Raw genomic sequence first — 12,815 nt, 5'->3', positions numbered from 1 at the left:
ATAATCGACCTACTTTCTGCTTTCATCTGCAATTGTCATATGCTAGTTACTTGCGCGGTATGAAATTAAATATTTTTTACATAAAGGATAGAATTCGTGGATCTTAATCAAGATTAGCGGGTTCACATTCGGTAAAGAAACCCACCTGAACCGTGATAGCTCAGGGGTTAAAAGACGAGAGAGATTATTAGGATATAGACCAATATTAGGATAAAGCAGGTGTCGTACTCAACTCTGCCACGTATACATATGTATGTTCATATCCACGTTAAGCAAAATCGTTAGATTTATAAACAATGTTTTTGGTGGGAAGTCCCATCAGGTACACGGCTGGTACATTATACAAATACTGCACTGCATGTTGTGAATTCCGAGAGTAGTATTTTATTATTTACGTCAGCAGTCAATTGCAAAAGCGAACTCAATTAAAATTGTATAACTTTTATCAACAATCGTATGGTCCTTTTTTGCCTTTCTAAATAAAATATTGATATTAATAAAATTAACATTTAATACTATAATATTTACACTATTATAATTAAATACCAATTTGAATATAAAAACTAACGCTTAATGTGGATGACAGGTAACAAATAAATCTGTAACTATCCAATTTGACTACTCAATCATATTGAAACCGAATAAGAAAATTAAACCTAATTCATATATTAATTACAAAACTTGAAAGTCAGTTTAATATATAATATTATTCTTAGAGAATTTGCAAGGAAATGAGACATATCCATCCTACCCTCCAATTATTTGTCAGAGCTTAACAAGTGTCGGGTAGAAGAAAGAAGCTACGTCAGAGGGATCACGACATCCTCAGACTCAATTTTCTGCGGGCGGTTGCGAGCGGCGGTCGTTAGATAGTTGCTTTTACAATATTCATGGTCATTTTTATTTTATCATTAATTATATTCGTAGTTCGTAATAAGGGCCCTAGTTCTAATTAGTTAAACAGTTGTGTTGGTTAGATGTGTCCACATTGGTTATAGTAAGTGTAAGCATTAATTTAGGATTGATTGCGATATTATTTTAATTATTTAATGGTTAAAGTATTAATGTTTAATAACTGTGATTTTATAATTTTGAATTATAAGAAGGATAGTAGTTGAGTGTTGTTTTTTTTTTTTAATTATTATACCTCTGTTTTTCAATATTATATTTTAACTAGCTGCACGTCCCGACGTCGTACGGGTAAAATAAGTATTTTAATTCATGCATTTTTATATTCGTCCATTCAGTACAGTGTTAATGGCATAAAACAATTTATGCGTAATATCTTAGGGCAATTTTCATTTTCTTTATTAGAAAAATAAATCCGTGCGAAGCCAGCATAGCTTGCAAGTAATATATAAAAGTTTGTCGGGAGATTTTGTAGTCTAAATTTATTTTTTAAATATATAATGTAACAAAAAACAAAAACAATGCCGGCTATGGAATCTGTGTCAGGTATTAAATCCGAACCCACGCTCCCTATCGGGAACCGGGGATTAAGTCTGGCGACGCTCGGCCAAACTGACAGCGTCGTAGGTCGTAGGCTAGCCGTAAAAGCATACAAAACACTGTCATAGTTCAGCCATTTCGTGTAAAATATATACAAAATATAAATAACCCATCCTAGTTGAATACTCTTTTAATTAGTAAAAACTAGAATTTATTAAGAAACGAGTCATCGAATATTGGAGCAAAGTTAAAGAATGTGTTGGTAAACCTACTGTAAAAAAAACACTAAAAATATTGTTTTTTTTATTTTTGTAAAAGGGAAAATAGTCTAGTCTGAGAATATCCTTCATGTTTAATGCAATTTATTAGAACTAGAATTAGGCCAATGTCGTGAATAACAGCCACATAAGAGTCAACACATTCTTCAAAGCTATCTTGTAGGTAACAAATTTTTTTAACTGATATTGGATGCATAACTGGACTGAATATTACAGGGCTAAGTGGGTCACATCTTATTGATGGATTAATTTCATGTACGCCAAACATTAATTTTAAGAGCAGACGTTAAATATAAACATTAAATATGATCCATAACATTAATTTATTTTTAAAAATATTATGAAAGTTCTTGTCGTCGTGCAGAAACTGCTTTATTAATTAAATTGCAAGACACATAATTATGTGTTTATTGTAAAATTATTATACTATGTTTTGTTATTTGTACTGCAGTTGGACGAAATCCTTCGTCTTTTTTTGGTTTCCCGCCCAATTAGGCAACAGGCAGAAGCATTTTGTTTGGATATTATTAATTATATTAGGTTAATAATGGTTAATTGGACGAAGTCACGCTTTTAATAATCCCTTTTATTAATGTAGTACAAATTATATATTAAATTGTGTAATTGTAAAATGTAGTACAAATTATTATAATAGTACTATTAATTAAAATAATAATACTTTCACATAAATTGAAAACTAAAAAAGGAAACTTCTAGCTCTGTCCCAACTCCTGCTTTTTGGAGAAATACAAATGGTTTAGTTGTACGTATGCAAGCTGATGAAAAAGAGTTTGTTACTTTAATAAAATGAAAATAATACATATCGATTTTGACTTACACCACAAGTGAAAATACTGTACCTATTTCGGTCAAAATAAATATCAGTATAATTTCTTAAATTTAAATAAATATCAGTATAATTTCTTTAATTTATAGTTTTCAAGTGCACTACACGTGAACACGTTACGACGTCGTATCGTGAAATTTAACGTCGCACGTTGTTAAAAATCACAACAAGAAATTTTAATATATAAGTAGTGGTTTAATGTTACTTAGTAAAAAAAAGTTTTTAACCAAAATAAAGACGTACGACTACAAAAAGATGAAATGTATAGTACATTTCAGTCAGAAGTAAATTGTGTTAAAATTTTTGTATAGGAAAATATTATAACACATAAACACAACAGTATTTCTTACTATTATTAAACATGATATAATAAATTACTAGTACGGCATTTCATGACAAAAAATATTATAAATGTACCCACGGATGAAACTCATCACAAGGGCTGCAGTCTAATCAGCATGCTAGCTTATTAGACTGCTAAATAGCTCAACAAGTAAGTTAAAAACTATATTTGGAAAAAAAACAGTCTAGTATTGGTACGTTTACGGATTGTACAATTTTTTTTTTCCTAATTAAGGAAAAATATTGTTAAAATATAAATTCACTAGGACCACGGCTGATAATGATAAAATGGTTAATAGCCTCACCAAAAATTTAAAACGTTTTGAAACATAAGCTGTACTGTTTATTTCCTTGATACGACAGCGGTATTGATTATTGATTACTTTTAAATAATTAATTTTCAAAACGACTTTTGTGAAGGTTGCTGTCTACATCGTCGTCGTCGTTGCTATTAGTAACAATGCAACAACGCAATGCATTTGTCGTCAAGGAGACTCTGTTTGTATTTTGTATGTGATGAGACACGACATATATTCATTTTCCCAAGAAAATGGCTAAACAAATTATTTACAAGGTAATGTTTAGACCAATTCCAAACATTGCCAATGACATGAATTGTCTAAATATACAGTTCGTTATTAAATTTAACAACACAATCGATTCACATTAAAATATTAATAAAAACCGCCGTGGTTTTTACTTATATATTGAATAAAAGTCAAATATATTAAATATTCAACACACAAATATTTTTATCATAAAGGCGTTAACCAAAAATTTCATTTAAATTAATATGAATAAAAATTTAGAGCTCGTCTTTATATATTAAATCTATACAATGATTCTGTTTACACCTTTTATTACTTTCCTACTTCTTTATACTGATCAGAGAACACATTTTTTTTGTCTCGGAAAATTGTACGTAATCTTAGTTGTACTATTCACCACCAATTACTCTTTCTAATTACCCATAATACGATGGCTTCGATGCTGGATTTTTATAAGTAGTTTTATTTAAATTTTAAATGAGTATACACTTTCCGCTCCATTGAATGTATCTAATAATTATTGAACATATTTTACTGGAATTGATTCTCAAAGATTTTAAACATAACCCTTACGGCGTAGACGTGCGGCACATGGATAACTACAATGACTCCGCACTCTTGGTAATTCATATTTTCAAAATGAATGTAAAGCAGATATCGATATAATAAATATATCCTTTCTAACATTCAAATATATAGGTTTTAGAATGAAAACACTTTTATACTCTTAGCATTTGACATATCCCCAAAACCCTATTAATTGCACACAGGCGCACATCCTTACCTATATATATATATATATATATATATATATATATATATATATATATATATATATATATATATATACATAACACACAGGGGTTAATCTGAAGGGGTCATTTCGAATTCAATCATTAGGATTAAATCATATAATACTGTAACAGTTCCTTTGATTTGTTTATTATATATAAAAATTACATGAAATGGTCACTTTCAGTGTTTAATAAATGTAATTGATTTTTTATATTCGCATTTTTATGTAACAATTCAAAAATCGCTCACCCTGTAATGCTATAGTATGAATAATATAACAATTCTTAATAATTAATATTCCAAAAACTTTTATTAACATTTTTTGATAGTGTAAATACCGTGACGAGATGATTGATTTCATAGTACTTTAATCACAAATTAACTTAAATTATTTAATTGTAGTTATACTTCTTCATGCGATTCAGAAGAGTAAAATTTTATGGTGGAACAGATATGTCAACAACACAACAGATATGTGACATTACGAAGTTAGTTGCGAACGTGAGCTAAATATATATTATTAGTTTTCGCCCGAGACTTCGTCTGCGTGTTAGGGGGGAGACGGGCAAATGTTTGGTATAAAAATGTAACTTACGTCGTTGGGCTCTAAGCTTGAACCAAATCTCATCAAACTGGTCTCAGTAGTTTAGCCGTGAACGAATAACAGACAGACACAGTAAAATTCGCATTTATAGTTTTAACTTAGATTTATATACGTACGTTTACGCTATTTTTTCCAGCTATTTCTAATTTTGTATTTACTTTGAATTTTAGCTTTGAGCAAAATGTCGATTTCTACTTCTATATCAATATTTTAATGGCATTATGATTGAGGTTGGAAACTAAACACTGTTCATGAATAATTTGTATGTATCAACTACCGATCGTTTTACTTGGGTGGGGCAAGTAAAACGATACAAATTAACCTGATGATGCCGAATCCACCCCTACTCACACCTGGCTCCGCCCATGTTTATTAGTTATTATATCACACTTTTTTGTCTTTGCTTTATTTACACATAGAAATACTAATTTGCCTAAAATATAAGTTTATTTTAATAATATTACATGTCTTTGTTCTTTTTCAGTTTTTCTTTTTTTAAATAAGATTATTTTTATTACGCAGGGGAAAGCCTATGTTATCATAATAATTTGTTTTCGTTGGTTATTTTACTTACTAAGGTCAAAAAATTAATTTAATTTTTTAAATTTTTGTCTGGCAACAAAACATCTGTTGGTTAACTCACTTTAGGTGACTTCTACTTTTATATTTACAATTATTAAAGTATATTAAAGCTGATTATTAAAAATATATGATTAAATAATTGATTTTCTACCATTAACACATAAAATTGGCCTCTACTGAAATAATTTTCGGTTTAACGATTATAAAACGATTTACACCAAATAAGCTCGTAACATGCGGCTGCAATCTACATTAATATTTTTAACACCTTCCTCATTTTAACAGTTCTATTTATATTTATTCAAAATGCTTTGAATAAATAATAAATTAGTTCATCCACTTTGGGTTAACGTTTTCATCTATTTACTCGAAAATAGACAGAAGAAATTGATTATATATTTTTCGGTTTATTTTCGTGGTAAAATAAAATAGCGAGCAAAATTGTGTCGCAGTGAGAATATCGTTAATAAGGAAAAACTACATATGTAGGAATATATATTTTGAGAAATACAAGACAATATATAATTTTATTTTGAATAAGAACTTTATCAAAAGGTAATTTTTAAATAAAATTCATTGTGTTACGTTAAATACATTTGACCCTGACCTAATATTCGACGCTGACCTAATATTCTTTTTGATATTTTTTGTTTGACCTCTAACATCGTGACTAGTATTTGTTATTCTACCGTTTCTAATCATTTCATAAATCTGAGAATTATTTTTTTCTCCACAGACGGAACAATTTCTGTGCCATTTTTCGAGTTTTTTTTTATTCATTTCATTTTTAATTTAATTAATACAAATAATAAATTATATACACATTAAAAATTTATAGCAAAAACACGCCGTCTAAAAGATTGTCCTGTGGCATTGTACCCAAGACGCTGGCACTATTGCCTCTCTGCACCGCTAGACTCAGCCTTTGGGCTAAATAAACGCCAGCTCTTGGGTCACCAGAAGTGTGAACCAGTTTCTTAGAAACCCCTTTTATGTTTTTTTAGTATTAGACGACCATGGACCTAATATTTCAAAACCCAGCCCTGCAAATTCATATTCGTTGGATAAAAGTGAATATTTGCGGCGCTTGAGTATTTAAGCAGCTTCAGCGGCTGCACTGGCATTACGAGACGTATTCTTGATATGAGATACTGCCAGCGTATCTACGCAAGTTTCATTCCACACAAGAACACTGTGTGAAATATTGAATACTGGCTTATAGTGATGCAGTATGTTGATACATATATTCTAATTTTTACCTTGAGTCTTTTGACCAAAGAGCTATTTTTTTAATATTGTTTAGATAAAATTAACTTGAAGTTTTTGCCAATATTTCTAAATTTTGAGCTTCTGAATTTTGCTATTACTCGGCTCATCTTCATGATACGATAATTGCTGCTAAAACTCGTTTGTTTCTTTTTTAAGCTGTAAAATTTTAACCTACCGTTGACCGTTGAAACATCTAACGGGAAAGTAAGAATGATAAAAAATTCGCTTTTTACTGTTTTCTTTGTCATGATACCTATCGTAAAAAAGACAATTTTAATACCATCATGTCAGGTTTTTGTTTCTAGCTAAAATATGGCTTCGGGCGGTCCGTGGTAAATGCTTAACATTGATCATTATAAGGAGATTCTAACTCCCAAACAGCAATATGTATGTATATCAATGAGATACTTCGAGAAAATCTCTAGGTATATAATATATAACTAATGCTTGTAAAAAATACTCCCCGAAGTCTTCTATTCCAAATACCTCAAGTATGGATTAAGAGAGATATCAAAAAGATTTAAAAATATTAAAATACAGTCTGTTTTTGTAATTATTCCCTTAATATAGTAGAAATAATTTAACGCAAATGTTACGATTAAGAAATATCTTTCTTTTATATTTATTTACTCAGATTACCGCATCGCTAGAGGTTGGAATTTCCCAACGTGCGCCAAATCTGCGGAATTCAATCTGCAGTTACCACTCACGGAATTCTTACGACATGTGTGACCACTATAGTCTATATCAAGCTATGTCAGTAACCCTAATTCTTCATCCGATCATATAATTTCTGATTTCTGTTTAGTTTTGATATCTTAATAACTAATTAGGTAAATGATTTTGTTAGTCATCTCTTGATAAGGTCAAATATTCATCAGATATTTTACCGCCAAACAGGAATACTTAGTATTGTTGTCTTCTGGCTTGTTTGTTGCAAGGATGAGCCAATGTAATTATAGGAACAAGGGACAGATTATCATCTTTTCAGTTCTCAAGGTTACACATTGGCTATGTAAGGAATGATTAATATTACTTAGCGCTAATGTTTTTGAGCGGTGGCGGTGGTGGCTTACCATTAGATAACTCATATGACCGCCCGTCGACCTACTATATAAAAAAATCACATTTTTGTCATCTTGTATCAACAATTACACTACTTTACAACTGTTTTTGAGTGAAGATTATTGAGATGCCGTATCAGAAATGTACTTTCTCAATAAAATATGGTACTAGTATGACAATGCTGACCTTTCAAGCGCCCTTTACATTACGTTCGATATTACATCTATACATAATATATGGGTAGGCTGCACAGAACATTGTTGTAACTAACTCTGGAAATCAAATAAAAAAATAAAATCAACCATGAAAGTATAAGCAAGCACGTTGTCAATTTTTATGTGTCGATAAAAGAGATTGTATTGCTAGAATACCATAATATTATAATAAAGGTAAGCTAAAAAGTGCTTTTCAATGTTGAAAATAATATTTATATAATTTTTACCCTAAAAATTCTAGTCCTAAAACCTTGATCTAAGAGGATTATGTAAATATCCTATGAATAATTTAGTCTTTAATAATCCGTATTTATGAAAATAGTTTTCAGCACTATTGCTAATATTTCTAAGTATCTATATATAAACAAAAATCCCATTTTAAAAGTTATTTATAATATATTTTGCCAGTGACCTGTCTATCTATGTCCTGAGATGTGACCTTGTAACTCGAGTTTTAGTGCCTAGAACATCTTTTTTTAATTCAATCAGTCCTAAACTAGTTAAAAGCATGGTAATGCAAGTCTAAATCCAGTTTAAAGTTATATCATATAATACAGTTTTGATTAAACTCGACCCTTGAAATAATAATTTCAAGTTCGAATTTCAAGAGTAATCAAAAACATATTATGAGAATAAAATTTTTTAGAAGACAAAAAAAATGTCCTCGAAACGAATGTCCTCTATGTGTAATGTCGCTTTGATTCTGAAGTTAGGGGGTACTCTCATAAAAAAAAAAAATAATAATAAAAACTTTGCCGGGAAGAAAAGGGATATTTGGCGCTAGTGAGATAATATTATTATTACTTGCCTTCGCTTATCGAACCGTGAAACACTCATAACGTGGGGTCATCTCAACAATGTAAAAATAATTACAAAAATAATCTAAACAGCATAGATCCAGTGCCATATCCGATCCCGCAAAAATGGATTGCAGCGCTGAAACAAAATACTGGGCCAATGTAAACCGGCCTTTATACTAAAAAGAACGACCAAAAAGCATAGAAATGAGATCGCCTATCGAAAGAGGCGTGAAGGGACGGGTGAAATCTGAAATTTTGGTAGATTTACGCAAGCTCATAAGAAGGCAATGTGAATTAAATGTTTATCAAGTACCAGTAACAATTTCACTGACAGAAATGTGATATTCATTTCAAGCTAATTTTTGACATTTTGTCTGGCCTTTGAACAGAAAGTGCGGGAACTCATACTAGTATACCGTCTATTCTAATGGTAATAGGAAAGAAGTTAAAAAAACAACCTTAAATTGACATGACGTTTGAGTTCAACTAGTGAGGGGAAATTATTGAACGAGTGGGTTAATAAATAAATAATAAAGTAAGAAATTATATATTTCATTGACTTTATACGCAATTTATTATTATTTTTATATTAATTTTAATAGATATATGTTATATAGATTGCAGGTAAAATAAAAAAGAACACTTATTAAACCAAAGTTTAATCTTATTCCGTTTCTGAGCACTCAACGCAAAACTCTTATTTTACTTTATAGCCAAAATGACTATCAAATTGAAATAAACAATATTTAAATATATGTTTATTTTTTTAAATATATGTATTTAAAAATAACAACTTACCCAAATTTTTAAATTGAAGTAATAATAATTTTACACATTCAACACAATAATAAATTTACATTTTCTTATAATGATTTTCTAGATCTAGCCGTCCATTATTTTCTTTGTGTTCCTTCCTGAGCCTTTCTTAACCTCATCATTTAAAAATTTTTTTTAATTTTTCCTATAATTATTTACTTTAAATAATACTGGCTTTTTCATTAAAGAAGTTAACGTATCTGAATCATTTTACATTTATTCATGACGTTCTCTACCAAATTTTCTACCAAATTTTTTTTTAGCTTTTGTGCTCATACGACATCCGTAGTTAACTTTGTCTTAGGTTATGATATTTTTGTTTTTTTTTAATAAAGTTCTTGACAAGTCAATAATGCTAGCCATACAATTGTAGAAATAAATTAGGAATCTAAACGAAAGTTTATCATATTCCTGTAGTGTTCACTCCAGACAAGTGATACAGAAAAGTGATAATTTTGATGTTTTTTAATGAATAAAACAAAAACGCTGTATTTTAATGCATGCTTTATATTATGTTTAAACTAGGTAAATTAATCAAAACAGTTGAGTATCTTCAATAATTCTAAATGTTGTTTGCGTAAATACAAAACATACTCGTGAGAAGTTGTCTGGTCCGAACGCGTTTACGGTGAAACAGATCTTCGTCACGACTGTCTGATAGGCTTATTAGTGGCATTTAAATTGGATACAACTTCTTTGATTTATTTATTTACTTTACATATTATTTCGATAGAAATCTTGCATTTTGAAAAACGCCCCACAGGAAAGTGACAATTTTGCTCACGTTTATGCATTTTTCTCCAAAAAGATATTGTTTAACCTCACTGAATTTCAGTGCCCAAATAGAATCGTATTAGTTATAAAAACAGTAATCTCGTATTTATAACTAATACGATTTATTTCAGATTCAAAATAAATCAGAAATCTTAAAAACTACTGAGTTATGAATTTCAGAAAAAAATCCTCACCCGTAAGAACTAGCCATGCATATATCATACATAATTGATCACCATTTACTGAATATACCTTTCTATCAGACATTCAGTTTTTTAACAACGGTAATAAATGCCACTTTGTCAGAAAGAACAGTAAGAACACAGTCATCCAAAAAAAAATTAATCGCACCTGCTTTTTTCGTATATTTTGTATCTTTGTACATGAACTGTGTAAGAGTGCTGTTTCCATGCTGAAATTCTGCATTCTCAAATAAATGGTGAAGATGAGACACCTATATTTGCGAAACATGAAAAACTGTTTATTATGTATTTATAAAACGTTTTTAATGTAATGGGAGTATTATTTTTAAAACATATAAATAATTCCGGACACAGCCTTAATCATCATCAGCAGTTGATGTACCAGCGGAAGTGTCAGAAGCATAATGATCGGTTCAGCTTAACAAATTAAAATTAGAATTTATTTCAGAAATAGAGTTCGAGCGGATAGATTAATAAATGCATGATAAATAATAATTTTATTTTCAAAGTAACTAGAAAAAGTCAACAGTGATGCATTTTCTTTACTTCTTGACCTACATTATCTTTACTTCGTGACGGGAATTAATGTCTGTTGACAACTTTGGCGTCGCCATGGTGACGGTCGGTCATTATGGCGACAAGACGGCTGCAGCATAATCACACAGAATTTACGGCCGCTTTAAATTACTCAAGAGGACTGGTGAACTGAAATACTAATGCAATTAGTAAAAATATTTGACAACTTTAATGTAAAGGCATAGTTTACTATAAATAATAAATTAAAGCACTATTATTGCCGCTATTTTGCAGGTACTTAGAAAACATATATACCTGCGAAAACGGAACTGATGGCCAGATCTGAAGTTCGCAATATTAACATGAGTTCCAGCACAATGTTAAGCCAACGTGAACTATACAATTATAGGTTCAATTGAAATAAAAAAAAATACTAGTATATCACAACAAGACATTTTACGAACATGTTTCACATGTTAGGTATGACAACGCAAAAATCCAAATGTGATTCCAGTTTTTGTGCAAATATTCAAATAAATGCTTGTTTTCGATTTTTTGAAAAATTAATATTTAACGAAAAAGTTGAAAAACAATTACACACATTGATTGTTTTTTCTCCCGTTTTTCTAATATTTATCATTGTAAACATGTTTGATTCTATATAGGAGATTTGAAACTTGTGAATTTAAGCAAAGATACGAGACTTCATAACCTGTAATTGGTCTCGTGCACGGTGGCAAAGGGAAACATCCTGAGAAAATCAGCATGTGTCGGATGAAAATCGTTCACATATGAATTCATCAATTCGCAGCGTAATGGAACATGCTTTAAATGTACTCCGAGAGAAAAGGAAGTCATTTGATCAGCAGTGGAACATTTACAGGCATCTTTTTACTTTAGAAATAGATATTGTTTGGGAGATTTCCAAAGCCATACAACATTCCAATGCCAACAATTAATACAACGACTATAATATTTGCGTTATTTGATAATAAAGCTCTATAAATGTAGAGTTTATGTAGCGTTTAGTTACCCAAAAGTGAGAAAAAGTCCTATTTTTATTTTTATTATTCTAGTTTTACTTACATTAAATTATATAAAGCATTCCTGCTAAAAAATACTATTCTATCATCGAGAGCTGCCACTTGCCTTGATGTCTAATATAAATAAGCGTCCAGATCGGTTACAGCATCAACCAGCCAATCAACTAATTTCAAGCCACGTATTTGTGATAAGATTATTTTAAATAAAGAGCCAAGATTGCCAAATATCTAGCCTTCTGTGTTAGGTTAATAATAATTTGGATAGCTATCACTTATAACATTTATGTAAGGTAATCTATTCCTATCGTAAGGAACTATCATTATATCATGGAAATAGGTTATATGATGTACAATAGATGGCACTTTATACTACAAATTTAAAATAATGTATTATAAATATTGGCATTTAGTGTACAAAAAACAAACACTCCCAAATATAAAGCAAAACACAAAGAAAGTTTCAGAAGCAGATGATACAAAAAACAATGCGATTACCAATAAAAAACGCATACATCATAAATAACTTACGATTTTTTACTTTCGGAACTATGGACAAATGAAAACGGGTAACAAAATATCTAAATAGGTTCGTCTTTACCACCAGATACATATTACATACCAGGCGAATTTACAGTAACCCCTATATGAAAGTTCACAGTAGCAATTTTG

Source organism: Nymphalis io, chromosome Z, assembly GCF_905147045.1.
Source record: "Nymphalis io chromosome Z, ilAglIoxx1.1, whole genome shotgun sequence".
NCBI lineage: Eukaryota > Metazoa > Arthropoda > Insecta > Lepidoptera > Nymphalidae > Nymphalis > Nymphalis io.
This window is presented reverse-complemented; position numbering follows the sequence as displayed.